The 15143-nt window shown below is 27.5% G+C and overlaps 1 long non-coding RNA gene across 1 annotated transcript in view; it reads left to right on the top strand.

Annotated features, from left to right (window-relative positions):
* Nucleotides 1-15143, top strand: part of LOC124421387 — a 55766-nt gene that overhangs the window by 33343 nt on the left and 7280 nt on the right. The window contains exon 3 of the long non-coding RNA XR_006941623.1: nt 2915-2946. This is a non-coding gene — a long non-coding RNA (uncharacterized LOC124421387). The remainder of the gene's footprint in view (nt 1-2914; nt 2947-15143) is intronic.

Genomic DNA, 15143 nt, shown 5'->3' with positions numbered 1-15143 from the left:
CATGTTTTTCAAAGGTAACTTGATCAAAAAAAAAATCAAATAATACTTTGGTTGAAAAATGTAATGAAAAACGTGTGTTAAGAATTTTTCGATCTCACTCCTTAGTTTCAGTTACAGAGTGTAGATTTGTTAACGAAGTCAACTATATACCTTTAGTTAATTGAATAGCCAACTCTGTAGTAGAATTCGCAGTCTAATCCAGCCACGGCTCGTGTGTGGGGCAGAGAAGGGTGTGTAACTTTTGTTTTTTCACTTATTTTCTTTTTCATATTTTTAGGAAAAATCTTCCTTTTTATGGAGGGGGTGGTGAATTTCCTTTTTCTGCCCATAGATCCTCGCCTGGTTTAATCTATAATCGATTCTCTACATATGAAGCTGACTCTACCCTCAACTCTTTAATCGACTCTGTAGTCAATACTTTAGTCGTTTGACTTTGAAGACGTCTGTATACACAACTCTATAGTCAAATTTATCACTATAGTTAAAATATATACCTACATATAATTCGACTTTACAACCGACTATATAATAAAAGGATCTCTGGTAAACTTCGTAGTCTACTAAATTGGAATACAACTCTATATGCCGCTTAACGGTCGTCTCTGGATATAAGTTTATAATTGGCTCAATAGCCGTTACTATGGTTGTCGCCTTAGTCGAATATAGAATCACGTTTATAATCTTATATATATTTGACATTGTAAGCAATTATAAAGTCTACCCCAAATCTGCAGCAGAATCTATAGTTAAGTCTATAGTCGACTTTAAAATTTATTCTATATGAAACTCTGTAGTCGAAATCGACTATAGAGTAGTAAACTCTTTAGTCGATTTTATAATAGACTTTTTTGATAATATAGTTGACTCTGTAGTTGATTCTATAAAGGACTCTGTAGTCGATTCTGAAGTCATCTTCTATAAACTACTTTTTAGATTATTTTATAGCGCAATGTATAGTTTACTCTGTAGTAAATTCTATAAAGAACTTTGTAGTCGATTCTAAAGTCATCTTCTTAGTTGACTCTGTCGCCTTTAAAAAGACTCATTAGCTGATTATAAAGAATACTCTATAGCCGACATTATTGAATACTCAGCAGCCGACTCTGTAGTTGTTTCTATAAACGATTCTGTTTTCGATTTTAAACATGTTTTTGAAGTTGATTCCGCCTTATTCCTTAGCCCACTTTTCTGGGGTGACGCAGATCTACGACTTTTCAGATCAAAGAAAAATATCTTCAAAAACGGAATACTTAATGTAAATATACCTTCATATTCTTTAAATCTGCAAGTACAGTCTTAGTCCTTGTAAATCTTGCAATACCTGTATAACTGATTTATATAGGTTTCTCCTATACGAGTATGTCTGTGGCAGCAAAAAAGAAAAGCTTATCTCAAGTTATGAAAAAAAAGTATGAAGCAAAACCAGGAATAGATAATTTTTCAAAAAAAATATAATACAAATTAGGGTTCTATAGTTGAAACGAAAAGTCGACTTTTTGCATTTAGGTAAGGGTTGACTATTCGACTTTTTCAGATAGTTAAAAGTCGACTCTAAGTATTTTGTAAATAGTCTACTTTTATACTTTTTCCGACTTGTTTCGACTATTTTCGAATTTTTTCGAATTAATGACTATTTTCCGACTTTTCGACTTTTTATTATGACTGGACTATATGTTGCCTTTATCCTCGATTATATATTAGTCCATAGTTTTGACCATGGACTGTTCTATAGATTTTTTCAGATAGTTAAAAGTCGACTTTTAGTATTTTGTAAATAGTCGACTTTTCGAATTTTTCCGACTTTTTTCGATTTCTTGACTATTTTCGTCTTTTTCCGAGTTTTCGACTATTTTCGACTTTTATTAACAAAGTCGACTTTTCGACATTTTTTACAGTTGATAGTCGTGCTATCGACTTTTTGGCAAAAAGTCGATTGTACGATTATTCGAAGTCGATTTAATTGAAAAAGGCTCCTCTAAAAACTTTTTTTATACTTCGGAACTTTTTCCATGTTAACACAGATATGTACATTTATATGTGTATACATTTATATGTACTTCATACATATGTTTATAAATCTCATATTCTTAATTGAGTTTATTGCTATAGATTTTTTTCCATCCACCAATTTTATTTTTCCTTTTGCAGTTGGTTGTAGCAGGTAATACCATTTTACCTTATCCTTGTTTCGTTTTTGTTAATATTTTGCTTGTGGTAGTTAATTTTTATGTACGCACACACCTCTACATGACAAAGATTCATCCTTTTTGTTTGTAAGCATGTACAACGTATCTGTATTGGTTTTAACGGTGTGTATTGATATAAAAAATTTTAATTGCATTGTGTTATGTTATTTTTTTTTTCACTTTTTGTTTTATTTTTTTTTTGCACATTGAAAAATTATTGCAATAATAAAAAACTGCAATAATTTGGTTTCATGTTCTTCTTTGGCTTTAACATTTATTTTAATTAAATTCTCACAATTTTTCGTGTCAATAACAAATTTAATTGCCATTACAGTTTATTATTTTTTTATTAATAATAATTTTTTTTAGCAAAATATTTCAGTTTTATTAAGTCCTACTATTAGTTGGTGTATGTAGTACATATATGCAGTTTTATGACGTTTAAGGATTATTGAGAGTAAATATAGGTTTTATACTTTAATAATGATGATGGTTTTTAATAGTTATTAAACATAAATTTATGGTTTTATTTGAGTATAACAAAAGGATTTAATTATTTTATGATTAAGTATGTATAAAAGTTTTATAAAATTCGTTATAAAAATATGGTTTAAAATGGACCAGAGCTCAAAATCTTAAAAAAGTTAAATTGGATTATCAAATAATTGTTATTTTTTTAATTTTGTTTGAAATTTTGTTAATAAAAACTTTTTCTACTTTCATTGCAGATTATCATGTAATAGCTGTAACTTCTAAAGAGGTATGTAAAAAAAAATTGGTAATCACTTCTTAAAACAATTATATTTTCTGTCCGTCTTTCCCATTAAATTTCTCAGATATGACTAAGATAATTATACTGAAACCTCTGGCAGACATTAAGTTATTGAAATATTTGTTAATTTTGAACTATTTCACATAATTTTCTATACATTTTCATTACTTGAAACTTGTCAACTTGTAATACTATACTCCAACTCCAACAATTCTATCTTCTTCAACATTTTCAAAGTTTTAGCACTTAAGTCATTATCATTATTTTAATTAAAAGTTTCATCATCAACAAACAATTTCATAATTTCTTAACCTTGACCAATAAACTCTCTTATGTCTTTCCTACATAAAGTAAATAATTTTAATATGATTTCCAACTTAAACACCTGTAAAAACACTAAAGGAAAAATTTTTTAATAACATTTTAATTTTGTTTACAAATTAAATAAAATTTAAAAGCTAAAAACTACCACGTCACCAAAAAGAAACCACAAAACAATTTCTTTAGTTTAACACACACACACACTACATACGAAAACAAATATTTATACATATGCAATCTAAAACATTGTGTGTATTTGTTTTTGCACCAGTCTACATCGTGTTGTACAAAAAGTATGCTAAAACTTTGTGGTAGAAAATGACATACATTTCTTTGAACAAAGACCCATTCTGCCAAACAAACTGTCTGCAAAAAATGATTTTTAACAAATGTTAGAGTTTACGCGTAGAAAATTTTCTGGGGTGTTTTTGCAGAGAATAAACTTGGAAAAGAAAAATATATAACGGGAAGGTATCCCATTGTTGTTAGCTAACAAAAGGGCTGAGAATACCCTTATAAGGTTAGAGAACTGTTGGGTAGTCTAAAGGCTCCATTATCGACTGGTCGAATTCTATAGCCATTAATACTGATTGATCTATATGCTTGTCTATTTCTCTTTCCCAAACTAATAACTAGACTATATGTGGCCTATATCCTTGATTATATATTAGTTTATGGTCTTGACTATGGACTGTTCTATTGCTTCTTGCATAGATTGGTGTTAGCCTCGGCTATAGATTGATGATTATAGATTGATCTACAGCCTCGACTAAAGATTGATAAATAGCCTCGACAATAAATTGATCTATAGCCGCGTCTACAGATTGATCTATGGTCGAGGCTTGACAATAGGTTGATCTATAGCCTCCACTATAGATTGATCCTCTAACCGACTAAAGATTGATTTAAAGTCTCCACTATAGATTGATCATTGACTATAGATTGATCTATAGCCTCGACAATAGATTAAAATATAGAAACGACTATAGATTGATCTATAGCTTTGACCACAGATTGTTCTATAGTTTCGACTATAGATTTATCTATATCCTTGTATACAGTATATTCTATCGAATATGCATTGGTCTATGGACTTGAATATGAACTCGTCTACACCCTCGACTATAGATGGTTCTATGTCCTATACTACTGATCTTAAGCTTTGACCAGATTAGGTTTATATCTCTTATCTGGTATATATCCTCTACTATAGCCTGGCCTATAGCTTTGACTGTAGATTGATCTATAGCCCCTGCTCTTGACTTGTCTATATCATACACATAGATTGATTTCTAGCTATCACTATAATTTTTTTTAATAATCTCTTATAGGTCTTGGCCTTGAGTATGTTTTTTATATGCAATGATCCAGGGTTTTCAGAATGATTAAGTACATGAAAACATTGTACAAGTGCATCCAATTTAAGGGTCATAGTAAATGCTCTCAAAAGATTCTTTAGTCGAGTATAATTCTGTATGACCGCAAAAAATGTTCAAAATTGTTTGGAAAATTTATTTCTTACATTTTACATTTACATTTTCTTTTGAAAAAAATATACTGTGTATGTGTGAAAAAAAAAAATATTATTCCCAATGCATTAAAATAACCAATGTATCCTTTTTATATAAAATATTTAAAAAAAATACCAATTTTAACAAATCTTTAACTATTTGATGGATTTGTTTTTTGCATCTGTCATTTATAGAAAATTATCAATTTATTGATTTATAGGGGTATAGAGGCAGGGGGTTTAGTATCATTAGTGTTTGTAAGTAATCGAGAAAAACTAATATAAAACTTTTTTCTAAAATTAAACTTATATATCAATTTTTTTACCCCAGAAAAGTTGTTTATGGTAGAGACGTTACCACCACTTCGATGTGGTATGGTCTCTATGGCCCCGAACTACAGGAATACAATTTTCCTTTAATATTTAGGTGTAGATATTATATGTATATGTATGTAATTTTAAGCAAAGACCATTTATTTTAATGCCACAAATGGAAAATAGTTTGCATCACTGGCTAAAGTGCAACTAGTGGAAGTTTGTTTTAATTTTTTTTTCTTTTTGTCAGTTGTTAAGTTTTATGCTTCTTTTGCTTTTCGCAAACACTAAAAGTTCAAACACAAACACATTTTGAAAGGCATAAAATTCTTAAAATTGTGTATACAGAAAAATATCTATATTAATTTTAATGGAAATTTCAATTGAGGCGGAAGTAAAGGTTAGTTTAATATACGAGCTTTAAAAATACACAATTTATATCATTTAGAAAAATGTATTATTTTGTAATTTAATTTGAATATATTAAGAATAAAATGCTGACTTTTCCAAAAAAAAAGAAATATAATATTTCAATTCGCCGAATTTGTTATTTTAATATGACCATCTTATTTTTATAACAAACATATTTCTTTTGAAATTTCTAGCTTAAATTAAATTTACAAATATATCTAATTTCTTTGCCATGTCATAGTTAAAACAAAAAGTGCATTTTTAATTAAAACTAAATAAAATGTACAAAAAAAAAAACAAGAATAAAGATAGACTAGAAAACAGTATAAACTTTTAATTTGAATTTTGTTTCAAATATTTCAGTTCCTTCACTTTTTTTCTTCCTATTCTTGTTCTTTCAAAATGCTTTTAGTTAATGTTCTGTTTTCAGTTGACTGATTTGTTTGCTGCTGAACTTGGTTTGGTTGGTATGGCTTTGTCATGCCATACCATACCATGCCCCAACCATCAACAATATTTGTGTCATTAGTATTGTAACATTAAATTTTTCATTTATTTTGTTGACCTACATTGTTGCGAATTGTTGTTCGTGCATTTGAAAGTTTACATTGTAATACAACCGTTGAAATAGGGTCAATGAATATGAGGACTTTTAAGATTTTGTTGAAATTAATTTCTGTGGAAAAACTCTTAGAAGATTTTGTTTAATATAGTTATGTATGTTTTAAGTTAAGATTAAGATTTTTAAACTACATTGAAAATCACAACTCACGGCATAGTGCTACTGTTTTCCATTATAGAATGACAAAGGTCAAATTTGAGTCATAGAAAGCAGTTTCTCTTGACTGCCAGATCAGGGCATTCACAGAGAAGATGGAAGACCATTTCTTATTTCCCTGTTTTTGCAACTGCGATAGTGTTCGCTGTAAGAGAGCCCAAACCGACTTGCATGTCTGCCTATCTCCCAGTATTCTGTTATTACTGCTATCAATCTGGCAAGCTCATCTGCCTGCTCATTACCATAGTAGTCCCTATGCTCAGGGAATATTGAGGCCATGTAGTATCGCATTTTAGATTCATTTGTAAAGATTTTGGTGGTATATTCGCTCCCTGAAGGAACTCTGACTTTGAAGCTTTGGAAGCTCTATCAAATTCCGTGTGTGGGATGATCTAGTCTGATAGTTGGTTCAAGATTGTAGGTAATAAGTTTAAAATCCTAGCGTGTTATTGATATTAAACTTCCGGATGAGTTAAGCCTTGCTGCGCTGACTAGGAGGTGTTCCATAACCAACTAGGTAGTTTAGATTCCACGCCACAGAGTTCATGACCCTTTGGTCATTCACCACTTCGTTGAATGGTCTTATAGCTGATTTGACTGCGGATGCTGCAGTCTCTAAAATGGTTTTGCTATCTGCAACCTTCCTCCTCTTAGATTTGGTCTCTATATGAGATCGGTTCCGCTTGGACCTTTCATCTGCAGCTGCTTTGGAAGTGCAGAGGTATCCATAAACCTCTGATAGTCGTCTACTTTACCTTTGTACTTGACGTGATCTTCCTCATCACGTTCATGTAGTGGGCCAGATGAAGCATTCTTAGCAATCGGCTTGCAATACCTCAATTTGAAGATGTCTTTCTGACTCCTTCTTCTTGCTCACTGTTTGTATTAATCGCAGCTATTTTTTAAAATTTGGAAGATATTTATACTATAATGTATTAAATAGTTAACAATTATAATTAAAATTGTAAATATTGTTTCATATCAAACAATTTAGATTTTTGTCGCCCAAGAATGTATTAATTGTGACACTGTGCACCATATTAGATAGAAGTTTATAGTCCGACTATATCCCTGAATAAAGTGTGGATATTGTCATGAATATAGTGTGACACTAAAATATACTGATGAATGGCTATAGTCATGATCATAGTGTGACTATAGTTAAGCTAATATATATAATAATCCTTTCGGGAAGGGTTCAAAAAACGATAATATTTACAATATAACTTTTAGACCCTATAATGTATATATATTCCGGATCCTTATGAAATTAATATTATTATAATAAAAGTTATTTAAGAAATAGTAAAATGGTATAAAACATATAAATTAGTTTTTCTAGAAAAGTTCTATTTTGAACTATGCCATTCTAAGTTAACCTACTATTTACTTTAATTTTTTTCTTTTTAGTTTTAAACATTAAAATTTTATATACTAAAACTAAAGCATTTTCAATTTAAATCCTTAAGTCTAAAATAACTATAAACTAATTTTAGAATTTATCCCAAAAACATTTCTTTAACATAAGTACGTACTATGTTTTTTGCCAAGAAATCCATTTCAAATCTAAAACTAAAATAAATTAAGTCGAAGGAAAAGTTTTAAATCAAAAAACAAACTTTAAAATATGTTGCATAAACCAAATAGTAGTAGAAAGAGCGAAAAACTTCCACTTATAGTTTTCTACATTTCACTATAGTTAAGCAAACAAACTTTAAATGCAAATTTCTACATATCACACATAACAACACATATACCATCATACAGAGAAAGAAAACGTAACCCAATAGGTATAGGAGGTACTTATGTGTCATATTGTGAATTATGACTTTTGGTTTATTAAAATTTTAAATAATAGAAAACATAATATGACAAAGAATGACAAGAATACCAACATCTGTTGTTATTATCCTGTAGGGATTAATTTAATCATTAGTTAGGAACAATCATTTAGAAATGCAGGGTAGACTGCTACATACTCACTCCAGCCAACACATTCGCATACTTTTCTTACATATATTCAAAAGTTTATTTCAATGCTCTTGAACATATGTTAACAAAATAAACAACAAACAATTGCAATAGCAACAACTACTACTGTTGCAATATCAACAAAAAAAAACTATGTAAATGTTACACTTCGGTTGCCAGTCATTGTCTGTTGACCATACAGTTGCATATGAAGATGAATAAACAAGTGGATAAAGATGGCAACTTGTATCTACAGCTACAAGTTGATGTTGTAGGTACTTAGATTCTTACTGTTGTTGTTATTCTTGTAGTTGTTGTTACAAATTTTAAACAAATAAACAAGATTCGTTTCGTTCATTGTTTGTCGTCATCATGTGTTCTTTTTGTTATAAGTATTTTCTTTAAACTTTAAGTCGTTTAAATTTTTGATGTGATATGCGAAATGAACAAGAAAAATTTAATATTATTTGATTATGGAGCTTAAATGAAACACAAGTAAAACATAAGACATATACATATAAAGTAACTAAATCATAAATTAAAAAATTTAAATTATATATAAATTTTATACAATTTTTAATAAAACACATTACAAAAAGGTTTTCTTTTCTTAAATTAATTCCTTTAAGTTTCTCTCATTATACTAGTACTTAAAAATTTTCATATTATTAATGAAACAAACAAAAACACACAATTTACAATAACATTACATTTAAATTGTAACAAAAAAACAAAGGTATCAGATTATGTAATATCTTGACAAGTAGACAAAAGGAAAATTACACTTTAAGATACTTACACATGTAAAAATTTAGAAATTCTACACATACAAATGGTTTTGAATTTATGCATTGTAAATGTCCTTAAATAAAATAACGTTAAGTTTAAAGAAATCAAAATTTAAATTAAACAAATCCAAAATTATATGTTTTTCAATTGCAAACAACAGTTGTAAGATTAAAATGTCACATGGTTAAAGTAGGACAAGGATTTTGTGGTACAAAATGTAATAGGATAACTATTTGCATTCAAAGAATACTTAAAACATACACTTGTTTTTTAAAAAAAAAAAAACAAATTTGGAAAAAATATTTTTATTATTAAAATTTGTTTCGTATATATTCTGTTATAATTATCGAAATATATGTTGTATTCTTATTAAATTATATATGTTTTATTTGACAGGTAAATTGCATACCAGTCTCATACATATTATAGCACGCATTTGAACATAAGAGCAAACTTAATGTTAGTGTAAACATTAAAATGACATTTCTCTACTAATGAAATGTTATTAGTAGATGTTGAACAAACCACAAGTGGAACTAACTAAGTATACAAAATAAACTTGCAACAATGTCAAGTTGTTAAATGTAAATCAAATTTTAATTATCAAAGAAATTTTGTATGTTATATTAGAACAAGATGTGTGATTTGGAATACATTGTTGTTTGGGTTAAGATACAATTATTATAAATGCCAAACGAAGTGAAGCTATTAAAATTTTCTTGGATATTTATTAAAAATTTTATATTTCTATCTAGTCCTAATTCGGATTTTAATAGACATAATGAGAAAATATTTATATCGATAGACAGACAGATAGACGCATATAGGTAAATCAGTTCAGAATTTGGTAAATAAATTTTTATATATGCAATAATGTTTCTGATGAACTTAACTATATCACTGTAATAAAAGTCCTACCACCACAAATCATATCATACTTTACTTAAGTTCAAAAACGTATGATAATTTTTCAATGTAATCCATAATACTCATACGCATCAACCGCATGTAGAAATTATTGAAAATAGAAAATTCGAAAAAAAATTAATGCTTGACTAGTCTAAAGACAAGACCAAAGACTAAACTATGAACTAGACTATAGACTAGTCTATAGACTAGACTATAGACTAGACTATAGACTAGACTATAGACTAGACTATAGACTAGACTATAGACTAGACTATAGACTAGACAATAGACTAGACTATAGACTAGACTATAGACTAGACTATAGACTAGACTATAGACTAGACTATAGACTAGACTATAGACTAGACTATAGACTAGACTATAGACTAGACTATAGACTAGTCTATAAAATAAAATGCAATTTAATTTATTTAAAATTAAAGAGAAACTGAAAATTTCATTTGAATTGTTTTATTTCTTTTAAATTCTTTTTTTCAACAACCTCAAATATTTATTACTTTTTCATACATATACATATATAAGACAGCACAAAAGGGTGTCCATTGGATCACAATTTTGTACAAATATCTCTCAAACAATGGAAGGAAAGCTGTTCTGCAAAACGATTTTTATGGCATTATTTAAACGTTTTTTAAAAGGCTTTTTCTCGAGACACTCTACTATGCAACAATATCAATATTTTATTGTATCTGCTTGTAAATATTATCTCAATTTCTTTGTAAGTATTTTAACCACTTTATTTGTTTTCATGTATTTATTTTTCTTGTTTACCCACAACTGAAAACTGGTTGCAGTAAAACATTTTAATCAGTCCTAAATAAACAATTTCTTAATAGACCAATTAATACCCAAAGACTCTTATACAGTAAACGTTTAATTTTATTTTTTTACAAATAGTAAACATTTTCCTATTGAGTGATTATCATATGAAAGTGTGTGTGTTTGTAAAAGTGTTTATATATTCTTGTTGCGAATTAAAGTATTTTAATTGAGTTAAAGAAAGATCTATGGAAGAAAACGTATGTGTTTTGTTTTTTATACTTTTTATATTTATTGTAAAATTCATTAAATATTCATATCCACTTAAGAGTCTTTTAAAATGTTGAGCATAAATGAATATTAATGATTATCAATGCAGACGACTTCATCATCACGGTAATCGTTTCTATGGTGGCAGTTCTCTATAGAAGCAGCACTTGTTAAAGACTATTAAATTTAATTTCAATGTTGGAAAGGTTTATAGATGTATACAGTATGTGTGTATGTAGGAGTATTTTTGAATAAACTCTTAACTTTTATGAGTTTGAATTTATTGACACTTGTTGTTTTTTTTGCAATTTATATTCAATCAGTTTTCTGAAGTAGATTTTATATAGAGAGAATAAAATCAATTAAAAGTGTTTATTTTTGTGAGAGACTATTGTATGTTTTATACTGATGAAAACAATGAACTTGTCATGAATAAATTTCTATAGAAATGATTGATAGAAATACAATAAAAATCTTTTTGGTTTAAAAATTAAATTTTTATATTTTACTATATACGCGTTGGAGTTGATATCTACGAAGCATTAAAATTTTGGAAATATATCCTTTAGATGTAACATTTAGATGCATAAATTACTTTAGAAACATTTTTTAAGTCGATTAAACCATATCCGTCTTTCCATCGGTTTCTCTAACTACAATAATTATAATTATTTGTTATATCAAAAAAATATTAAATTTCTTTAAAAAGACAAAATGAATGAAATCTTATTCTCACACACACACATATATAAGTATATATGTGTGTATATATAATATTTACAAAGAAAATTAAAAAGAATACCTTTTTAAACTAAATATCAGATTCTTTTTAAAGAATATTTGTATTTCATTAATTTATATAAACAAAAAACTACATATTATAATTAAATCAACACTTTCAAACAGAATACTTGTGTCAACACATGTGTTGTGATTAAAGAATTCTTGTTAAAGATGTATAAGTAAATAAAAACTCAAAACGTAAAGTTTGAAGTTTAAATGAATATAAATAAAAAAAAATATCTTATTATTTCTACTTTTAATGAATTTAATTTCAAACTTAATGGTTGGATTTTAGACATAATTAAACTCAGGATCTGAATAATTTTCCGTCTGTCACTCTGTCTTCATATTTTCCGTCTCATTTCTTTTAGTCAATTTGACTAAATATGTATATAGTTTTTCGTTTTCTCTTAGTCTGCCATTCTGGGCAGACTTCAGAAAAAAATGTTGAAAAGGTTTTCAAATAAAAAAACTGCATAATATTTTTATACAGCTAGCTATGCGGATCATATCAGAAATGTTTAACCCAAAAATCGATAGTTATTCCAAAAAATTGATTTTCTATTGTTGTCGGACTTAAACATTTATTTTTCATATTTCATTAAGCTACTTCATTTAGATAGAAAGACAAATTATAAAGCATATTTTTAACCTCTTTAGAATTTTTAATTTTTGTTTGCCTGATAATTGCAGCACTAAAAATATTCCATTAAAATTACTAAACAGGCTTTTTATATGCAAACACATAAATATAATAAACAATTTTCGTTTAGACGAATGATAGATTATAGAGAAGTTGTTCTTATGATGAGTACTTGTTCATATGAAAGGAATCGGTTCGAAACCTTCTCGAGTGTCTTAATGAGCATATATGAAAGTATAACTGCAATTTATTCTAACTTGCTTTAAAGCAAAATTTTTAAAATACTTAAAATAATTAAATGACTTACGTATAAATGTTTAAGATGATCAAATACTTAGTATCTGCAATTTTTCCTTTAAACAAATTTTAAACCAAATTAAGGATATTAAATATTTGTTTTTATTATCTTTATTTCTTTCTCTTCTTGTAATGTGTAAGTATAATAAAGGATGCCTGTCTATGGTTAAAAATATTGAAAAAAACAAAGGCTTCAACCTTAATAAAAACAAATGAAAAGAGACAAAAGATTGCTTTAATATCCTTTTTAACTCATACATATGTAAGACCACACATCTAACATGTTCAAGATGTGTGGGAATAATAGAATGCTAGAATATTCATATAGAACGAATAACGGATACATTACAAAGTGATGAACTAACTAACTAAATAACTAAATAACTAAATAACTAAATAACTAAATAACTAAATAACTAAATAACTAAATAACTAAATAACTAAATAACTAAATAACTAAATAACTAAATAACTAAATAACTAAATAACTAAATAACTAAATAACTAAATAACTAAATAACTAAATAACTAAATAACTAAATAACTAAATAACTAAATAACTAAATAACTAAATAACTAAATAACTAACTAACTAAATAACTAACTAACTAAAAATTTATTCACATTTAAATTTTTTAAAAGCCAGGCTTGGGGTTACTAACTTGCTAAAAATGTATTAAAATTCACATTTTTATAAAGGCAGGCTTTGGGGTAATGATTTCCTTTTTAATAATCTAGCTCCGGTAGGCTAGATAGTAGGGAGGCTACACCCTACTATCTAGCCTACCGGTTAGTATACGGGTTCTGTGTGTTCGATTTCCGAAAGAGACTCTGATCTGCTACACTACAACGGGCGTACGTGTTATCGTCACCCTACACATTTTAACTAATTGTAATATAATTGCAATTACTTTTAATGTGTAAATTCAATTACAATTTCTTGTAATGTGTTCTGGGTTATTGTACAATGAAACACAGTAATAATTGTAATTAACAATGTAATGCATTACATCGATTAGTCGTTAAATTCAAACCTATTAAAAAGTGTTACAAACCTCAACGAAGACATACAATACCGTTGTCAAAGCCAAACATATAGGGTAGGAAAACAAACACGTTTTAACATGAATAGCCCAAAGTGTTATTTTGGTATTTAAGGATTACAAAATTTTTACATTTGTAATAATATTACAAGAAAATAAACACGAACATATACTCGTTTCGTATATAAACACTTACAAATGCAAGTAGATATATAAGAATATAACAAGTATACATATGTACATATATAATATTGCATATACATATAATCATTATACTAAGTACTAAGGTTTTAAACATTAATATGTAATACATAAAGATTTTTGTTTACATACATATGTACATACAAATATATGTATTTTAAGAATGTGTATAGTTTACTTTAATTTTTGCAAAAAAAGAAAAAAAAAACAAAGAATTTGTAAATGTTGTTTTTCTTCTAAAGCAAGGAACAGGAAACGGATGTAACATGTTTTTCTCTAACAATTTATTTTATTTTCTGTTATTTTTATGTTTTTCTGCTGTAGTTGTAAAGAATTAAATATTCTTTAATTTTTTTTTTCTTTATAATGTTGTTGTTAGTCTTAAAACTGATAACAAGAAGTGTAAAGAGTTTTAAAGTTACAAAAAACTAAAAAAAAACAAAAAATAAATAAATAAAATATTTAAAAGTAATGACTATAGAATGTAATTAAGGCTTAACAAAGAAATGCTTTATATATTTATGTATGTGTGTACAAATATACAAATATACTTTTTGAAAAAAATAAAAGTTTTTTATGGAAAAGATTGTACATTCTATAGAATATATATACAGATGTGAATGTAATTATTAAATAAGATTTTTGTAAATTTTCTATAATATTTTTCATGAGAACGTATATTTAATGAGAATATGAAAAGTGTATTTTGTATTTTTTTCTTTTTTCAAAAATTACTTTTGGTTATTTAGTTAGTTTGAAATTCAAAGGAATACACCTTGACCTCCATCAGGCATGCAATGCATTCCTTAACTAGTACCTCAGCTGGAAATCGAACCCAACACCTGCGGTCTACCTGAACCCTAAGCTACTGAACTACTTTTGGAATTGATCAGTATACTTGTATGCAAAAATTTTTCTTTCACTTTTAGTATTTTCCTTATTTGAAAAATTCTTTAACCCTTTCACGCACAAAACTAAACCTCTGGGTTATTTATGGATATGACTTCACCACACACTTTCTTTTGACGTATATTGATAATTTTTTATGAAAAATGGAAAAAGTGTTTTCCAAAGATATCGCAGGATATTATCCTTTTTAGCATGTAGTGACATCAAATTCTAAAAAATTACTTATTTTTCATTGGAAATATCCATTTACTGTAG

Source organism: Lucilia cuprina, chromosome 2 (assembly GCF_022045245.1).
Source record: "Lucilia cuprina isolate Lc7/37 chromosome 2, ASM2204524v1, whole genome shotgun sequence".
In the NCBI taxonomy this organism is placed as follows: domain Eukaryota; kingdom Metazoa; phylum Arthropoda; class Insecta; order Diptera; family Calliphoridae; genus Lucilia; species Lucilia cuprina.
Note: the sequence above shows the minus strand (reverse complement) of the source record. Positions and strands in the feature narration are given on the sequence as shown.